We start from the raw sequence: 20,831 nt of genomic DNA, 5'->3' as shown, positions 1-20,831 counted from the left end.
GTGGTGCTGATCTTCCCCGAATGGATACCTGTGTCCATCATTCCTACTCAGACCTACTCCTCCTTCAAGTGCCTAGTCTACAGGCTCTCACTCTCTCCTAAATCTTCTCTCCTCATGAACACCTTCTATCGCCCACCAGGACACTCCACTCTCTTCGTCTTGGAATGGGCTGACCTGGCCTCCTCTCTACTTTCTTCCTCCTCTCAACTCCTCCTGATGGGTGATCTCAACATCCACCTGGACTCTCCTGACTCCTCAGGACCTTTCCGCAACCTATGAGACTCTCTCTCCCTCTCTATCCTACCCTCTGGCTCCATGCGCACTGCAGGCCACAGTTTGGATGCTCTCCTCTCTATTGACATCCCTCTCGCTATCTCTCTCTCTCTTGGACTGACCACTCTCTTCTCTCAACACACCTGAAGCTCTCCTCTCCTCTTGCAGTGGCACACCCGGCTTGGCCACACAGCTTCAAAGTCACCCGACCCATGACAAAAGTGACAGTGGCTGCCTTTGCCTCCACCTGCTCTTCTCCTCCCATTCCTGCAGCTGACTCCCACCCTGACACAGCCCTCCCTAACCTCAATCTCTCTATCTCTAACACTCTTGATACTCTTCCCCCTGTCATGAGGGTCCGACTGTAGCCTTCCAAAAAGTGCAAATCTTGGTACAACTCCGATCTAACTGCCCTTAAATGCAAGTGTAGGGCAGCTGAGCGGAAATGGATTTCGTCGGGTGGACCATCTGACAAACTGGCCTGCTGCCTTCTTTAAAGGCAATATCGACTCTGCATCCGCTCCAAGAAAAGAGTCCTTTCAAAGTCTCCAAGGAACTGGCCAATCCTGCAGCAGCCTCTTCTTCTGTCACACCCACCCAGGACCTTTGATCGGCCCCCGCTGCACACTTCATCACAAAAACGCAAGCCATCATTTCCTCCCTCTCTACCACACCACAGCATACACCAACACCAGAGCCTCCCTTGACCCTCCTTCCACTTCCCCTCTCTTCTCTCTCACCCATCACACCCAATGAGGGTCTATGAAGTCTTCATCCAAACAGGTGGGCCCCTACCCCTCCAAAACTATTAAGTACAATATTGACTCCCTCGCCCCAGCCTTGGCTGATCTCTGCAATCTCTCCTTTTCCACTGGAGTTTTCTGAACTGCTCTTAAGCACTCCCTTGTGCACCCTCTGCTCAAGAAACCCTCTGCCGACCCCTCCATTTCAGCAAATACCGCCTTATCTCATCACTCATTTCCTGGGCAAACTCATGGAGAAGTTGGCTATCTCTCAGCTGACCCTCCACACTGAATCTATTGATTGCTTCCACGACCATCAGTCTGGCTTTAGAGCATCCAGAGGCACAGAATTTGCTCTTCTGAACACCTGTGAAGTCCTGCTATCAAACCTTGACACTAACACTCGCTTAGTGTCAAGGTTTGAGAGCAGGTCTTTATGCGATCATAGATTTTAACATTAAATTGTTTAAAAATGTATTCCTTATTCTTTTCGTTTGTTATGTACAAGGAATGTACTACTAATGCAGAAGAAATTGGAGAGACACATGGAAAGGAGGTATACATAATAGATTGTAAAATATCAGTTGTGATCCATTTTACCTGGGATGAAATGTGTTATCTTTTTAGTGGTTTCCATAGTGATTCTTTAAGTGGAAGAACAAATTTCAAGGTTTATACAATTTCAAAATGCTGTTTTTCAGCTTTGTCTGGTGGTCTGCAAATCCAATTTGACTGTTTCTAGGAACATTTGGGAAACAAGGGTACGTAACAGAAAGGTTTTTAAAACAAATAAGTTGTTTAGAGTTTTATTGATATTACATGTTCATGTTGTAATTCATATATTCTGTATGTGTGCTATAAACTAGGTATGTTAAATTAGAGGCATAGGAAGAAGAGGAGCATAAAGACTCAGGCAACTACACAAACTAATGATGTTGGTTGCCAAACCGTTGTTGCTTGGGAGCAGCTACATTTTGAGGCTAAGCATGGTCTTCGCAAGATTCAGTATCATGATGCAGATGACCAGGCGCCAGAATTTTAATTGAATGTTAGCAGTGACCCATGTAAAGTAACCCTGGATCATTGATACAGCACACAATGTAACCCAGAAGAGAGAGATAACACAGAAGATGTTTCAGATGTGGTTGCAGAACTGCTAACACAATCAACACCCTCTAAAAAAACGTATATCTAAGAAACAGACAATGTTCCCTGTTTCCCCAATACATGTGGACAAATCTGAAATATCACACACAGAAATAACTGAAGCATCTTTGCTACTGATTGACGATTGTGCTTGTGATGTGGACTTCACTCTTTGTAATGTTCAGGACTTATCCAACACCATGGAATCACAAATTACTGCACTTCTGGATGATTGGCTATTAAGGGAACCAAAATGCACTGTATTCAACTGCTGCCTGATCTAGATTATGAAAATGATTAAATGTGATCATAAATTGTGTAGGAGGATTTGAGGGGAGCCATTGGTGAAGTATACTTGTGTAGTCAAAGGCACCAACCTGAAGATCAAGGGTAGCTGTGTACACCACCATAACTCCTTTTCATGGTCTGCTCAACCTACACTTGGAAAAGTGCCTGCTGGAAATGTACTTAGTTCATCTGCTTTGTTGTTTAGCAGATCAACGTTCAGTACAATTGCAAGTTTGTTTTAACTTTGTGGGACTCAAATTGTTTTCAAAACCCCAGTACTACAAATATCAGAAGGATTTCTTATTCCCTGCTATCGGCCAGACATGGACACTCAAACAGATGTCAATGGAAAATGATCTCACTGGCAAAAGGCTCTGGCTTGCTGGTGATAGACAGTGTGACAGTCCAGGTTTTTCTGCTAAATACTGCACTTACCACTTCCAAGACATGGAAACCAAACAAATAGTGAGTTCAGTGGTCGTGCAAGTATCTGAATGTACATCTTCTATTGCCATGGAAAAAATATGGTTTCATTAAATCAATTCAACTTCTGCAATCCACAGGAATGCAGATAGACCTGATAGCCACTAACAAGCATGTTTCCATAGCCAAGGCCACACAAGAGTGGTTTCCAGACATAAAGCATCACTATGATTTAAGGCACATCACAACATTATTTTTGAAAGAAATTAAGCTGCTAGAAAATAAAGGTTACAGAAAACATTTTAAATTGTTCACAGTCTATCAGCAGCCATTTTTAGTGGAGCTCAACAACTTGTGATGGATCTGTAGATATTCTGCTTGAAGAATAGCATTCATTGATGCACCATTGTTCTAACATACACTCTCGAGAAGAAAAAAAAACATTTTGACAAATGTGCACATGGACCATTGAGCAGGGAGCATGATTGTAAGAAAAGGTGTTTGTTTCCAGGCTCCCCTACTCACATAGCACTTGAGAAGATTGTGTAGGACAAAATGCTTTCAAGCAACATGAGGGGACTCACCGAATTCTGACACACTGAAGATTTGGGGATGTTCCATAATATGTGCCTAAAGTACAGGCCTAAAAAGTTGAGTTTTGGCATCGATGGTATGGAGGCCAGAACAAGACTGACTGCTTGCCCACAACAAGAACATTTAAAGTGAACAGGCAAAAACTGCAGGAATGTTCAAGTTGCTTTGTTACAAAACAAAGCAAACAGTGGGTGGCAACGGAAATCTACCAACAGATGTTTTTTGAATTTGTGAAAGATCTGACATTGAATGTACTGGCCAAGCAAACGCATGAAATTGATCCAGATTGTGTTTCCAGAGCCCAGTCGATGCCACAAAACATTGCAAAACTGGTTTGCCCTACCAAACTTGAACTTGTGGAAAGCTTGACTTCAGGATTCAAATGATGTGTAGCTCGCTTTACAATGTTTAACAAAGCCAGTTTCAAGCCTTTGCACAGTGTTTAGAAACTGTTCTCATCGTACAGAAAGTTGATTAGTATGTAACTTGAGATGTAATTGTTAAATCATTTCAATTTGTCGTTGCTTTTTGTGTTTATTACCATTACAATAATTGATTTATATTATAACATTAAATTTAAGTCTGATTATTTCAAGTTTGTGACTCAAATCAAATCAAATGTAAAAGAACCTGGTGAGCTTAAAACCAACGGTTACCAGTAGCTACTTTTGGCTCCCCCGGCCAACTAATGTAATGCTTTAAACTAGCTCCTTGTTCCCTAATGGTAGCTCCTGGTGACCGGTTACTGCTGGATACCCAGGCGCTGCTTGGAACTCCTGCTTATCCAAACCTACTTTCGAGCCCTGTTTGTAATGAACTCACAATATTTTAAGAATATAAGCAGAAAATTGGAGCAGCAGGCATACAGAAACTCAATGTCTCCAGATCTCTAGTCCTCTCCAGTCTGGACTACTGCAACAGCCTCTTCCTCAATCTGCCTTTATCCTCCCTTCATCCAGAAGGCTTTCTGGGGCCAGCAGCCCCACTACATCTGACCTTTGCTTAGAGACCTTTGGTCATCTAGCTGAAATTCTATGCAGATCGGACGCTATTCCAAGCAGAGAGTGTGGGGTAGATCTCTTTCCTCGGCAGGAGCCTCCCTCTGTAATGGCCTCCCTGCACCCCTCAGGCTTCTGCTGATCTGCTTAAGTTCCAGTAACGTCTCAAGACCCACCTTTTCTCTTCTTCATTACCCACCCCTGCTAATGCCCCCCTCTGTCACATTGACTGGCTGTATGGTCACTCCTGAGTTCCATAGGGTACCAAGCCCTCCTCGCCTAGCATACCACAGCACCCTGTGTTTCTGTCCCCACCCACAAGCTGCACTTGCCCATCCGGGGCCATTTTCCCTGACAAGCCTGGTGGGGTGTGCATCCCTGCTGAGCCTCACCTGACCCTGTCCTCATGCTTACTATGTGGTCCTCACTTCCTGCTTCCCCTGGCACTTGCCCACCTGGCCTTCCCTTAGCACTTGCCTAGCCCCATTGGCCCTCTTCTTCCCCCCTCCCACTGCACTTGTATACCTCCTCTTGCCCTGCGCCTCCCTCCCACCCTAGCATTTTCCCTTCCGCCCTGACCTACACCTCCCCCTCCCCACAACCTCCCCCCTTGCACTTGCACAATGCACAATCCAAATGGCAGAAGGCCTACTATGTCCAGAAAAAGGGGGTGAGTGGGCACAGCCTATTTTCTTGTTTTTTTTTTTTTAAAGATTCAAAAATGTAAACAATAAATATTTGGTCCTGTCGCCAGTTGCCTCCCCGTTTGCAAGGGGGAGTATTGATTAAAGATGCACAAATGACTGGATCGAGTTTTCCAGTACACTGGAAGGACCTAGGTGGACATTTCCACAGTAATTACTTGAAATTAGCAAATTAAAGTTGATAATTATTCATTAAAAAATTCTTGACGAAACTTTGTAAATTCAATAAAACTTTATTTATTAAATTATACTTCATAACAGGCCTTTAGCACCATTTTTGTCGCCCAATGCAAGAAAAAAATAAAAAATAAAAAACTACCAACATCTTTGTTCACAAATATATACATAAACAAGTTCTGTGTTGTATACTTTGTCAAAATATTGTATGAAAAAATGTTTGTCTTAGTGCTTGTAATTGCCTTATTTATGATTTCTTTCTTGTTCAAAAGAGATTCCAAAATATTCCCTCAGACAATATTGCTTTGTAGTGCTACTGTATTCCCGCTAAGTTCTTCTTTAGCCAATTTCTGAAGGGTAATCTACATGGTAAAGAATGTACAATTTTGTGGGGTTCCATAATAGAACACAGCTCAAATTGTAAGTGACAGCGATTCTCCTCCCCAAAAGGGGATTCTTACCTGTTTTCTTGCACTCTTTAAACAGCAGGACACCATGCTCGCGTGGATACGCGTTGCTTGTTGTCCCTGCTGTTAATATGCACTTAAAATGGCATCAGCACGTAACACGATGATGTCATCAACAACGTGATTATATCATTGCGTGCCGGAGGCCATTTTGAAAACGTAATTTCGGTTGGCTAGCATGTAAAAAAAGATTCTGTGTGCTAACAAAGTTAATGAAAAATATGTATTGTTGAAAAATAGGTAATTTCACTCTCCATACCAATAATGTTAACTGGTATGAGGGTTACAAATTCTAGCCATCTTAGTTCATGTGCATACAGTGAGTGACAGGTGTATTTTAATGTGCACTGCATCTTGTCTTGATGATACTTGATAATATGGATACTGTAAAAATCGCGTGATAAACTATTAGTACACAAATACAATACATAACAAGTGAATAATAATGTAGATTGCATCTTGTTTCAGTGATACCTGGCAGTATGGATACTGCAAATACCGCATCATAAATTGTTAATAGACAATCCATATTTCATTTTGTACTACAATAATGGGAACCCATTTGAAAAAAACAAAATTGTAAGGAGATAACCCAATCATAACAGTAGCTATAAATACTCTATGAAAAACTTCATATTTACGCACACTCATTTTTCACAGCTGTAAAGTTCATTCTTCATTGTTTAGACCACTTTTCTAAGTCTAACTTTAGGTAACAAAATTAAATCAGAGAAAGCATGCATAGTTACATTCGTCGTTGAGACCCCCTGGGTGTAAAGAGTTCAGTTGTTCTATCCAAAAAGTTTCTTTTTGGCTCAGCAGTCGGTTAATGTCCACCTTGACTCCTTGTGTTAGTTCTAGCACATCGAGAATTTGGAATTTAATTTGTGCTATTTGGTGTTTGGCTTCCTTGAAATGTCTAGATACAGGCGATTTCATGTTGCCTGTGCGTATATTCGACCGATGCTCGTTCCATCTCACCTTGGCCTTACGTGTTGTTTCACCCACATAGTATATGCTGCATGGGCACTTGATACTGTATATCACGTTCAGAAGGCCTACTAGGACCATTATTGTTATTTTGTTCCATGTCCCCCCTTTTTTGTCTTGTTGCACCTTGAAACACCATTTGATGTAAAGCAGCTTTACAAATAACCAATAAATAAATAAAAAAGTGAAGTCTAAACTCACTGGAAAGTTGGAATCCTGATAAGTGGCTGCAGATTGCAATAGACCAAAGGTTTATGTGCCACAGTGTTAGCCAACATTGAAATTACCGATGAAGGAATAGGCCTTGCCAATGTGCACTATGAACATGCACTCGTGCACCTCCATCAATGCAGAAATCAATATGATTGCTGGAATAAATCTACGCAGAAGCTAGTAAGCCTTTCCCCCCCGGGCCCCTTTTCCGGTCCAGCCATGCCCTCTCTATGTATTAAATGAGGCATTTTCATTAATCTCCTTCAATTAATCTGTATTTCATGCTGTTACCATCTCTATATGTGATGTATGATTAAATAATTGAGTGTGCATTTTTAATCCGCACTGATGGTGGGTAGCTAATAGCTACTTAGCTAACAGCAATACAGACTTATCAGGTCTTGAGTACTAGGTGCATAGAGCACTGTTGAAATAGGTTGCATAGTCCCAACAGTGAAATTATTTAATCAATGGACAGAATTGCCAAAGTCATTGTATTGGGCTCAAGATCTTTTTTCCTGATGTGTATTCAAATTCAGTATATTTCACAAAAGAAGTGTCCCACTTTGGCCCAAGAAACTGCCCCGTAATGTTAATTTGGCTTTTTTCGGGCATTGCCTTATTGATGCATAGGGAAATCCGAGTCTGGCGGCACCTTGAATGGGGTCATCTTTGAAAGAGTACGTAAATGTCATGTGACCCGGCGCATTGATACCATTAAAATGGAGGTAAATATTTTCATATGTGGGATGCTTGAAATATGTTGTGGTTTTGCACTGCAAAGCTTGCCATTAATATTGTTCATTTTTGTGGCATGTCTTTCCAAAAACGAAATTCAATCTGGCACGCTGTGAATGCTGGATGAAGGGTTCCATTGTTATTTGTCCTTGAATCCACTGCAGTAAACTTTGAAGGACAAAATGTGTCGAATATCCACAAAGAATTGATAAGATTCACTGTATTGAAAGCTTATTTTGGAAATTAAAGTTTCTATTAATGAGATCTGCCTTTCGAAGCGGTTGGTCATCCGTCACATAGAGAGAATGGAAACTTAAGACACTATGAGGGTAATTCATAGAATTTCGCAGAAAAGTGTCGCAAGCGGCTGGCGCAGAGTGTCCGCGTGCGATTGTCTGCGCCAGGCACGTGCGCTAAAACCGATTTCAGCGCACAGCGTATTCATGGATTTTAGGCTCCCAAACCAGCCGTGGCGCAGAGAATCGCAGCGACCCTGCAGCAGCGCCAGTAACGCCCCGAAGAACGCCCTCGCGCAAGGAAAAGCCATCAAAATCGCTAAATCATCGCAAAGGGCTGCGCTAACCCTGGACCAGTTCACCGGGCTGGCAAACAGCAAACGCCAAGCGGGGAACGTGTATTTCAGGGGTGCGCGGGAAGTTCCACACGCGATTGGGCCAGTGCGAGCAAGGTATGTGAATTTCAGGGGTGCGCGGGAAGTTCCACAGGCGATTCCAGCAGGGTACGTGTATTTCAGGGGTTCGCGTGAAGTTTCTCACGCGATCAGGCCTGGGGGAGCGTGCTATGTGTAGTACAGGGGTTCGCGTGAACTTTCTCACGCGATCGGGCCTGGGGGAGCGGGCTACGTGTATTTCAGGGGTTCGCGTGAATTTTTTCAGGCGATCGGGCCTGGGGGAGCGGGCTATGTGTATTACAGGGGTTCGCGTGAACTTCCTCACGCGATCGGGCCTGGGGGAGCGGGCTACGTGTATTTCAGGGGTTCGCGTGAACTTTCTCACGCGATCGGGCCTGGGGGAGCGGGCTACGTGTATTTCAGGGGTTAGCATGAACTTTCTCACGTGATCGGGCCTGGGGGAGCGTGCTACGTGTATTACAGGGGTTCGCGTGAAGTTGCACACGCGATTGTCCCAGTGCGAGCAGGGTACGTGTATTTCAGGGGTGCGCGGGAAGTTCCACACGCGATAGTCCCAGTGCGAGCAGGGTACGTGTATTTCAGGGGTGCGCGGGAAGTTCCACACGCGATAGTCCCAGTGCGAGCAGGGTACGTGTATTTCAGGGGTGCGCGGGAAGTTCCACACACGATACCAGCAGGGAATGTGTATTTCAGGGGTTCTGGGGAGTACTACACGTGAATTGGCCGTGTGGGTCCTCCCAGGTGTACGCTCCACAACCTCCACGGCCCCTGCAGGCAGCCCACACCACGGGGGACTACCCTGCACCCCTGCCCATGTCCCGCAGGCAGCCCATTCACCATGGGCATGCCCCCCAGCCAACCCACATGTCACCTTGCACTACTGATCAACAATGCATGTCTCCCACCACCCCCACCCCCCAGCAGTGCAGGGGCAGCCTCCACCAGGCCCCCACTCATGTCCCCCTGCACCCCCACCCCCCAGCATCCAGGGTCACCCTCCACCAGGCCCACACTCATGTCTCCCACCACCCCCACCCCCCAGCCACCATGGGCAGCCTCCACCAGGCCCCCACTCATGTCTCCCACCACCCCCACCCCCCGGCAGTGCAGGGTCACCCTCCACCAGGCCCCCACTCATGTCTCCCACCACCCCCACCCCCGGCAGTGCAGGGTCACCCTCCAGCAGGCCCCCACTCATGTCTCCCACCACCCCCACCCCCCTGCCACCATGGGCAGCCCCCACCAGGCCCCCACTCATGTCTCCCACCACCCCCACCCCCCTGCCACCATGGGCAGCCCCCACCAGGCCCCCACTCATGTCTCCCACCACCCCCACCCCCCAGCCACCAGGGGCAGCCTCCAGCAGGCCCCCACTCATGTCTCCCACCACCCCCACCCCTCAGCCACCAGGGGCAGCCTCCACCAGGCACCCACTCATGTCTCCCACCACCCCCACCCCCCAGCAGTGCAGGGGCAGCCTCCAGCAGGCCCCCACTCATGTCTCCCACCACCCCCACCCCCCAGCAGTGCAGGGGCAGCCTCCAGCAGGCCCCCACCCATGTCTCCCACCACCCCCACCCCCCGGCACGGCAGGGTCACCCTCCACCAGGCCCCCACTCATGTCTCCCACCACCCCCACCCCCCGGCAGTGCAGGGTCACCCTCCACCAGGCCCCCACTCATGTCTCCCACCACCCCCACCCCCCAGCAGTGCAGGGTCACCCTCCACCAGGCCCCTACTCATGTCTCCCACCACCCCCACCCCCCGGCAGTGCAGGGTCAGCCTCCAGCAGGCCCCCACTCATGTCTCCCACCACCCCTACCCCCCGGCAGTGCAGGGTCACCCTCCACCAGGCCCCCACTCATGTCTCCCACCACCCCCACCCCCCGGCAGTGCAGGGTCACTCTCCAGCAGGCCCCCACTCATGTCTCCCACCACCCCCACCCCCCTGCCACCATGGGCAGCCCCCACCAGGCCCCCACTCATGTCTCCCACCACCCCCACCCCCCGGCAGTGCAGGGACACCCTCCACCAGGCCCCCACTCATGTCTCCCACCACCCCCACCCCCCAGCAGTGCAGGGGCAGCCCCCACCAGGCCCCCACTCATGTCTCCCACCACCCCCACCCCCCTGCCACCATGGGCAGCCCCCACCAGGCCCCCACTCATGTCTCCCACCACCCCCACCCCCCAGCCACCAGGGGCAGCCTCCAGCAGGCCCCCACTCATGTCTCCCACCACCCCCACCCCCCAGCCACCAGGGGCAGCCTCCACCAGGCACCCAATCATGTCTCCCACCACCCCCACCCCCCAGCAGTGCAGGGGCAGCCTCCAGCAGGCCCCCACTCATGTCTCCCACCACCCCCACCCCCCCAGCAGTGCAGGGGCAGCCTCCAGCAGGCCCCCACCCATGTCTCCCACCACCCCCACCCCCCGGCAGGGCAGGATCACCCTCCACCAGGCCCCCACTCATGTCTCCCACCACCCCCACCCCCGGCAGTGCAGGGTCACCCTCCACCAGGCCCCCACTCATGTCTCCCACCACCCCCACCCCCCAGCAGTGCAGGGTCACCCTCCACCAGGCCCCTACTCATGTCTCCCACCACCCCCACCCCCCGGCAGTGCAGGGTCAGCCTCCAGCAGGCCCCCACTCATGTCTCCCACCACCCCCACCCCCCGGAAGTGCAGGGTCACCCTCCACCAGGCCCCCACTCATGTCTCCCACCACCCCCACCCCCTGGCAGTGCAGGGTCACCCTCCAGCAGGCCCCCACTCATGTCTCCCACCACCCCCACCCCCCTGCCACCATGGGCAGCCCCCACCAGGCCCCCACTCATGTCTCCCACCACCCCCACCCCCCGGCAGTGCAGGGTCACCCTCCACCAGGCCCCCACTCATGTCTCCCACCACCCCCACCCCCCAGCAGTGCAGGGGCAGCCCCCACCAGGCCCCCACTCATGTCTCCCACCACCCCCACCCCCCTGCCACCATGGGCAGCCCCCACCAGGCCCCCACTCATGTCTCCCACCACCCCACCCCCCAGCCACCAGGGGCAGCCTCCAGCAGGCCCCCACTCATGTCTCCCACCACCCCCACCCCCCAGCCACCAGGGCCAGCCGCCACCAGGCACCCACTCATGTCTCCCACCACCCCCACCCCCCAGCAGTGCAGGGGCAGCCTCCACCAGGCCCCCACTCATGTCTCCCACCACCCCCACCCCCCGGCAGTGCAGGGTCACCCTCCACCAGGCCCCCACTCATGTCTCCCACCACCCCCACCCCCCAGCAGTGCAGGGTCACCCTCCACCAGGCCCCCATTCATGTCTCCCACCACCCCCACCCCCCGGCAGTGCAGGGTCAGCCTCCAGCAGGCCCCCACTCATGTCTCCCACCACCCCCACCCCCCTGCCACCATGGGCAGCCCCCACCAGGACCCCACTCATGTCTCCCACCACCCCCACCCCCCGGCAGTGCAGGGTCACCCTCCACCAGGCCCAAACTCATGTCTCCCACCACCCCCACCCCCCAGGCACCATGGGCAGCCTCCACCAGGCCCCCACTCATGTCTCCCACCACCCCCACCCCCCGGCAGTGCAGGGTCACCCTCCACCAGGCCCCCACTCATGTCTCCCACCACCCCCACCCCCCAGCAGTGCAGGGGCAGCCTCCACCAGGCCCCCACTCATGTCTCCCACCACCCCCACCCCCCAGCAGTGCAGGGGCAGCCTCCAGCAGGCCCCCACCCATGTCTCCCACCACCCCCACCCCCCAGCAGTGCAGGGTCACCCTCCACCAGGCCCCCACTCATGTCTCCCACCACCCCCATCCCCCGGCAGTGCAGGGTCACCCTCCACCAGGCCCCCACTCATGTCTCCCACCACCCCCACCCCCCGGCAGTGCAGGGTCAGCCTCCAGAAGGCCCCCACTCATGTCTCCCACCACCCCCACCCCCCTGCCACCATGGGCAGCCCCCACCAGGCCCCCACTCATGTCTCCCACCACCCCCACCCCCCAGGCACCATGGGCAGCCTCCACCAGGCCCCCACTCATGTCTCCCACCACCCCCACCCCCCGGCATTGCAGGGTCACCCTCCACCAGGCCCCCACACATGTCTCCCACCACCCCCACCCCCCAGCAGTGCAGGGGCAGCCTCCACCAGGCCCCCACTCATGTCTCCCACCACCCCCACCCCCCAGCCACCAGGGGCAGCCTCCACCAGGCACCCACTCATGTCTCCCACCACCCCCACCCCCCAGCAGTGCAGGGGCAGCCTCCAGCAGGCCCCCACTCATGTCTCCCACCACCCCCACCCCCCAGCAGTGCAGGGGCAGCCTCCAGCAGGCCCCAACCCATGTCTCCCACCACCCCCACCCCCCAGCAGTGCAGGGTCACCCTCCACCAGGCCCCCACTCATGTCTCCCACCACCCCCATCCCCTGGGAGTGCAGGGTCACCCTCCACCAGGCCCCCACTCATGTCTCCCACCACCCCCACCCCCCAGCAGTGCAGGGTCACCCTCCACCAGACCCCCACTCATGTCTCCCACCACCCCCACCCCCCGGCAGTGCAGGGTCAGCCTCCAGCAGGCCCCCACTCATGTCTCCCACCACCCCCACCCCCCTGCCACCATGGGCAGCCCCCACCAGGCCCCCACTCATGTCTCCCACCACCCCCACCCCCGGCAGTGCAGGGTCACCCTCCACCAGGCCCCCACTCATGTCTCCCACCACCCCCACCCCCCAGGCACCATGGGCAGCCTCCACCAGGCCCCGACTCATGTCTCCCACCACCCCCACCCCCCGGCAGTGCAGGGTCACCCTCCACCAGGCCCCCACTCATGTCTCCCACCACCCCCACCCCCCAGGCACCATGGGCAGCCTCCACCAGGCCCCCACTCATGTCTCCCACCACCCCCACCCCCCTGCCACCATGGGCAGCCCCCACCAGGCTCCCACTCATGTCTCCCACCACCCCCACCCCCCGTCAGTGCAGGGTCACCCTCCACCAGGCCCCCACTCATGTCTCCCACCACCCCCACCCCCCAGCAGTGCAGGGGCAGCCCCCACTAGGCCCCCACTCATGTCCCACTGCACCCCCACCCCCCAGCATCCAGGGTCACCCTCCACCAGGCCCCCACTCATGTCTCCCACCACCCCCACCCCCCTGCCACCATGTGCAGCCCCCACCAGGTCCTCACAATCCCCAATCATGTGCGTAATAGTCAGCCTCCACAGCCAAATACCCCTACCAAGTAACCCATTCACCCACATGGAAATGGAAATCACATGTTACACCCCCAATGTTCATGAAGCTAATGAACCCATGTCCGTCACACACATTTTTTGCAATTGAATGGGAAAACACACAACATGACATGCATGAAACCAATGAGATGATACCACACAGTGAACTATGGCAACAAAATTGTATTTAAAAAAATAAAGAATGCTAAAGAAAGAAAACTAACTATAATGTAAATGTGAAAAAATAAGCTGCATGTCCGCATAAAAACACAAAACTGGAAATCCAAATCCTAAAAAATTCTGTCCAAAGTCAAATGTAAAAAATTCTCCATGCAACAAAGAACTATGTACAAAAATAACAAGGGTCCATGAGCCCAACTGAACTAAGGAAACCTCCTAAAAAACCTACCTAAATATCAACTATATACAAAAAGTGGAGCAGTGTCCGTCGACTCCAAATCATAATAAGAACGAAAGGAAACCTAAAACTAAAGAACTATATACAAAGGCGGCGGGCAAGTCCAGCGGCTCACTCTGTGGTGTCCCGGGCCAGGGCATCATCGAACTCCTGTTCGATGTCCCGGAGGCGGTCCAGTTCCATGGCCCCGAGGGTCCGCAGGGACGACGCTGTGTCCTCCTCCAACCCCCTGCGGATTGCCTCGAGGCACTCGGCCCGCCTCAGGCCCCTCCGCATGGAGTTCTCCGCCCTGACCATTGTGAGCCGCGCCTCTTCCGCCCGCCGCCGCTCCGCACCTATGGCGTGGCCCAACCGCTGCCACACGGAAGACACTCTCTGTCCTGGGTCCCCCTGCCCTCCGGCCGATGCCTGCCCCTCCGATGTGGAAAGCCCCGAGCCTTCATGTCTCCCACCATGTTGCTGCTGCTGCTGCTCTGCCTCTGCCCGTGCACTGCCTCCTGCTGCCTGCACATCCTCCGCCGGCTGGGGTGCACTTGTTGATGTGGCCACCCCTGCTGGACCTCCGACTCCCGACTGTGGCAGGGATGCCTCCTCCACCAGCCTGGCCGCACCGTCAGAGGCAGCTCCACAGGGCACCCAGGTGACTAATGGGTGGGAAGATGGCACAGAGGACGACTGGCGCGTAGGGGGTCCAGTTGAGGAGGGGGTCGGAGCAAGCCCCATCAGACAGCGGAATCCAGCCTGGGTGACCTGTCCCAGCAGGCTGACGTGGTCAACGAGCCATTCGAGATGACATGCAGTCTCTCCATGAAAAGACTGCAGGTCACCTCGCATGGCCCGTTGACGCAACGCCACACCAGCCAGGACAGGCTCAACCCGGACCTGGATGGCCACGTCCGCAGGCAGAGGAAGGCCAGTTGACGTCAGCTCATCCCCTGCCTGAAAACGGGTCTGGACGTAGGCATCCCTGCTGGTGCAAGATGATGCAGGGACAGGATCGGGGACAGGACTGCACACAGGCACCTCCGCGGCCGCCTGTGCTGCCTCCTGTCCCTGGTCCTGCACTGCACCACTAGCACCAGTGGGATCCCCACCTCCAGACCCCGTCTCTGGTGCTTGCGCGGCCCCCTCCTCCACCAAACCCCCCACCAACCTGGATGACTCCGTGCCATCTTCCGCTGTTGGGCCCTGTGGGGTCCCAGCTGCCCCTTCTGCTGCCGAGGAGTCCAACTGCAACCTCCGCCTCTTGGACCTCCCCCCGGCAGCTGCGGCCTGGGACGCGGCACGGGATTCCTCACTCCCCGACGAGATGACAACACGGGAGGGGAGCCGGGCCTTGCGTCTCCGGCTGGTGGTCGGACCCCCGCCGCTGTGCTCCACAGCACCTTCTCCGCCCTCTTCATCAGTTGACGCTGCAGACAGGGAGAAACAAAACACAGGCATCAGGGCACTGTACAATGGACACATACACGCATGACAGTTGCACATGAGTGGCATTGGCAAAGACATGTCATCACAATCACCAACACACATGTCATTGCAACTGGCACACATGAGCCATACCACAGCCATATCGCAACTGCCAGCACCATCCCTACACATACAACAGCATCAGCAGCCAAAGGGGAGCCAGACATCGCATGCAACACAGGAAGTGCACCACACATGTACGCACACCAACACACTTGCATGCATGTCTACACCTCTGCCAAGTGTCGCACTGTTCAGACGGGCATCCATGTCACATCTGTCAATCAGGCTTCCACATACCGCTGTCACATGCATCCATGTTGCATCACTGTTGCACCCTTGTCAAATACACACACATGCACATGTACACAGTGCTCATACATGCAGCCGAAAACAACATACATGCCTGACATCACGGACATGTCTACTTACATACACATTCATCCAAACATGTGTGCACGCACAACTGCATTTGCCATGCAAGCCCACACACACAAGCACCATCCATGTCTCACACATTACAGCCCTCGCATGTGTCAGCCCCACGGCCCTGTACACCCCCACCCATACTCGACCCCATACAAACAGATGTGCAACCGGCACAATGGCGAATGATCACCACACGCACTGCTCACAACCAGGATGCATGTACACTCACCGCTCGACTCCAGACGGGTCTGCTTCTCTAGGACCTGGACGTGGAGCGCTGGGGATATGCGTTCCAGGACCCCCATCACACATTGGCCTGTGATTGGCAGGTGAAACACACATGCCATCACACAGATGGCATGTACCATTGCTATTGAGTGAAGATGGAGAGGAGGGCAGCACCTATGCATACTGTCCAGTTCCCGCATGTAATAGCTTTTCTAATTCTAACAGGGCAGATTCTTCACCTGGAGCTGCCAGTCCGAAATGGTGCAATTGCACAGGGACATGTTTGAACAAATGATATCCAGGTAACAAAGTCACTCAACTTTACCACAGCCATGTCAGACATGTGACTAGAGGACTGCGACATGCCTAGTAAAAGTGGTGGAATGGAAAATATCTGACTAAATGAACAGTGCTAAATTTTGCAACAATGTTGTGGCAAGGTGACACTTCAAGGGCAACTGGCGTGCAGTTGGACTACATGTCTACTGTTGGCAGAAGGGATACAGCTATGGCCAAATGCAGCTGCGCAGGATGTATTGCATGAAGCACAAGGATGACCCATACGACTCAGGCGCACACACTCTCACCTGGCACACAAACAGAAGCCCTCACACACACCATGCACATGGATGACACACACATGCATGTGCACTCACCGGACAATGCCTTGTAATCAGGGAGATCTCCCACGCCTTGGATCTGTTCCTCCGTGACGTAGGTCCCAGCGACTGACTCATGTGGAGTGAGTTCCATGTCTACTACTGGAGACCCACCTCCAGTCACTAGAGTTGCGGCATGACTTGAGGCCAGCTTACTCTTTGCCCTGCGCTTTAGGTAATTCCAGCGCTTATAGCAATCATTGGCTGTGCGCCTCACGATTCCAAGGGCACTTACGATGTCCGCAACGGTCTGCCAGTGTGCCTGGCGTTGTGCAGGTGTGGTCTTGGATCCTGCAACAATGACCATCTCGTTGTCATGTGCGGACACATACTCGACAAGTGCATTCAGTTCGTCATCCGTGAAGCTGGGCTTCCTGGACGGGCCGGACTGTGTAGCCGTGTCTGGGGCATCAGCCTGTGCCGGACGAGCACTCTTCCTCTTCCGCTTGGAAGGTGTGGTGATCCTGAGTGTCCTGCGCCGCTCTGGACACTAGGGGCAGGAGCCCTGGTGGACTCTGTATCAGGAGTGTGGGATTGCACACTCAGCATGGGAGTTGGTGCAGGCATTGGCTCTAGTGTGATGGTGTCAGGGGGAATATCAGCAGCATGGACTAGGACCGACACTGTCCTGGCTGGGTGTGTGAGGGCTGTGGTGGATGGAGCCGCAGCTGCCCCTGCAGCCTCTCCGCCCTGCAAACTTGGTCCAGCAGATGACCTTGCTGCCCCAGATGCACGTGGCATGGTGACATCAACGTGCACCAGCGCACGTGTCATAGGCCTGCTGACCTGGAAGTCAGCCATGGAGTCAGCCAGGTCTGGTGCCACAATGGGCTGGTCCAACAAGGGCTGAGCATGGATGGTGTCAGCCACATCAGCCTCAACGGGAGGGGGGGTGGGGGGGATTATGGGTGCCCTTGACTGGTCCTCCACACATGGGGGGACAGGCTCACCCTGCAAGTAACGACCACGTCCCCTACCGGATCCACCACGGCCACCACTTGTGGCTCTTCCACCTTTGCCACCCTTACGGAATCCTCGCCTCCCAACCATGGCACTGATGTTGATGTGCGTATGGGAGTGGCTGTCAAATATTGTCCTGGGCAATTGGGGGTCAAAGGGGTTGGGCACCAGATGGTAATTGTACCCTAGTGCTCTTGCAAGGCTGATTGTAACCCCTGGGGAAAGATGACGGGTCACGCTACGCACAGGAGCCCCAAAAAAGGGAGATGACGTGCACGCAACCCCTCCTAGACCACGTGTGCAGAAAGAAAAACCTGCACTACGCTGTGGCACCCAGTAACACAAGAATGAACGTATGCGTGTCACACGCAGCCTAGAATGACCTCTGAAGGGGCAGGCTACACACGGGGCAAGCACAGATGTTAGATACGTGCATGACTCACCGTCTGCCAGGTAAAAGAGCGTGAAAAAGGAGCGCGTTTGGTTGGCAACACCCCACCAAAAGAAGATTTGTACGCTGTCTGAGGAGACAGGACAACAGTAGAAGGGAACACTGTTTGAGGGAACAGGCCCAGGTAAAGCAGTAAAAAAGAAAAAAGAGAAAAATCTGTCAGAGGTAACAGGGAATACGAACTTGAAACGCCGTGAAGTAAATCGCGTGTGAACCGACAAGAAGTACAGAATTCACCCACTCGCTCTCCACGAAAAGCACGTACAAGGAAATGGTGTTCTACGCGTACCTTTTATACAGGCCCACACGTCCAACGTCACTTACGCGGCGAGTACGCACTAGGGCCATTTCCACCAATTACACGCTTTGTGACTTCTGCGTGTACGCCCATTTCCACCAATTACACGCTTTGTCACTTCTGCGTGTACGGCCATTTCCACCAATCACACGCGATGAGACTCTGACGTGCAGTCTTTCCACGTGTGCTCTGTCATCACGTGGTGTGTGGGAAACACCCGTGCGGGTCACGTCACAGACGCGCTTACGCACTGAGGGCCTTTGGTCCAATGGATTCGCGTATGCGTGCTGACGCGCTTACGCGCTAAGGGCCTTTCCTCGGTTTTCACGCTGACGTGCAGGATTTTCACGTGCCAAATCACTCCGTACCAAGCTGGTGTAACGCTCACCTGATTCCCGTAGAGGCGTCGGTCTTGACTGGGCGTATACCGTATCTTCAAAGGTGATGTGTAACACACGGCTGGCTCTTTGGGCTGGACCTCTGTGCACTGTATGTCTGACTCAAAGGGTAAGATGTCTGCAGATAGAAAATATGGGATTAAGGAAATGGGTTATTGAATGTCTCTCTCTTCTTCCCTTTCTCTTCTCCTGTAGAACCCCAAAGGTTAACGCTCTCACCTTAGGTAAGTGAACGCCGTGCTCTCCATCTGCCTCGGGGCAGGGTGCTGTAACCAGTTTCTTCACTGGATAAGGGGAGCAGGCCTCTTGACTTCAGAGGACTGCTGTCCGTCGTTTACTGCACGAACGGTAAGTTTCGAGTAATTCTAATGTCTTTAAAGTCTTTAGTAATGATGTCTCTTGTTTTGCAGGGTTCCGGCGATGGCGGATGACGGGCTGAAGTGAGTTGAAAATGGAGCCCGTGTGATGAATAGAAGCGCCTGGAAGCACGTAAGTAAGCGCTTGTTGCCTGCTTCACGATGCGCTCTAACTGTCTTTTTATTTTGCAGGTACAAGTTCGGAGCGGCTGCAGGGTGCCGGAATACCCACTGGGTTAGATGTGGAAAGGAGTAATGGCACGTGAGTATTAAAGTTCCCCAATGTCTTTAAACGCACCTTGTTTTGTCTTTCAGATGCGGGATGCAGCGCCGAAGGCCTCCGGAGCGTGCGAAGAGTTGGTAAGCTTTTGTCTTTCAGATGCCGGAATGCAGTGTGAAGACCTCCGGAGCGCACGAAGAGTAGGTAAGCCTTTTTCTTTCAGATGCCGGAATGCAGCGCGAGGCGTTGGTGACAGCCCATGGACCAGGTAAGTGAAGAGCTGTCACTGAAGACCGTAATGCTAACCTGTTCTTTCTTGTCTTTATAGGTGTTGCTGAAGACTGGATTCAGGATGGTAAGCCTTTTCCCTTAGGCCCAGGATCAGATGCAGAAGACACGATGAGCGTTCTGCTGCAGAGGATGCAGAATAACGCAAAGCAAGATTCATCCATCGGGTGTGGTTTAAATAGCCTCCTGTAGTGCTTAGGTGTCTCCTTCCACAGCCACGCCTAGGTAAGAAAAGAGTTCCTGCTTTCCAGAAGAGTTCCAGTGTTCTGAATCTAGGGAGTGGCTCCTGCCCCACCCAACAGGAAAAGTAGTTCCAAACAGAAGAGGATCAGAGGCTCAACTGGCAGGCAAGTAAGCAGCATGGTCTGCGTCAGGTAAGTCCACCCAAGCATTATGAGCCCGGCGCTTCCAGCGCTGCGACTGGGCATATTTATGAGCCTGGTGCCACTGGCGCCAGGACTGGGTCCAAAAGGTCCCAATTGGGACTGGTTGGCACTCGGAACCTGGGTTATGGATCTGCTTCCAAGGGAGTTGGGAAAACCCTGACCTTTTGGAAGCAGAGATCATGACAGTACCCCCCCTCAAGGCCCCACCCAATCTGGGCTTCTCCGGGGGTTTTGGCTTGTCAGGAAATGTTCGGTGAAATCTTTTGATTAGGCGAGGAGCGTGGACATATTCAGCAGGTTCCCAGGATCTCTCTTGGGGGCCGTAGCCTTTCCAGTCAATTAGGTAAAATAGTTTAGATTTGGAGATCTTGGAGTACAGAATGCTTTTGACTTCAAACTCGAGTTCTCCATCAACTAGGATAGGTTTTGGAGATTTAGTTAGTCGGGTTTGAGGTTGCATAGGTTTTAATAGAGAGACGTGGAAGACCGGATGTATCTTCATGTGCGGGGGCAAGTCCAACTTGACCGCTACTGGGTTTACTATGGTAGTGATGGAATAGGGACCAAGGTATCTTGGGTTGAATGTGCGTGGCCCTTTTAGAGGTAGATACTTGGTGGATAAC

Source organism: Ambystoma mexicanum, chromosome 6p (assembly GCF_040938575.1).
Source record: "Ambystoma mexicanum isolate Mex_15411 chromosome 6p, UKY_AmexF1_1, whole genome shotgun sequence".
NCBI classification, from domain to species: domain Eukaryota; kingdom Metazoa; phylum Chordata; class Amphibia; order Caudata; family Ambystomatidae; genus Ambystoma; species Ambystoma mexicanum.
This window is presented reverse-complemented; position numbering follows the sequence as displayed.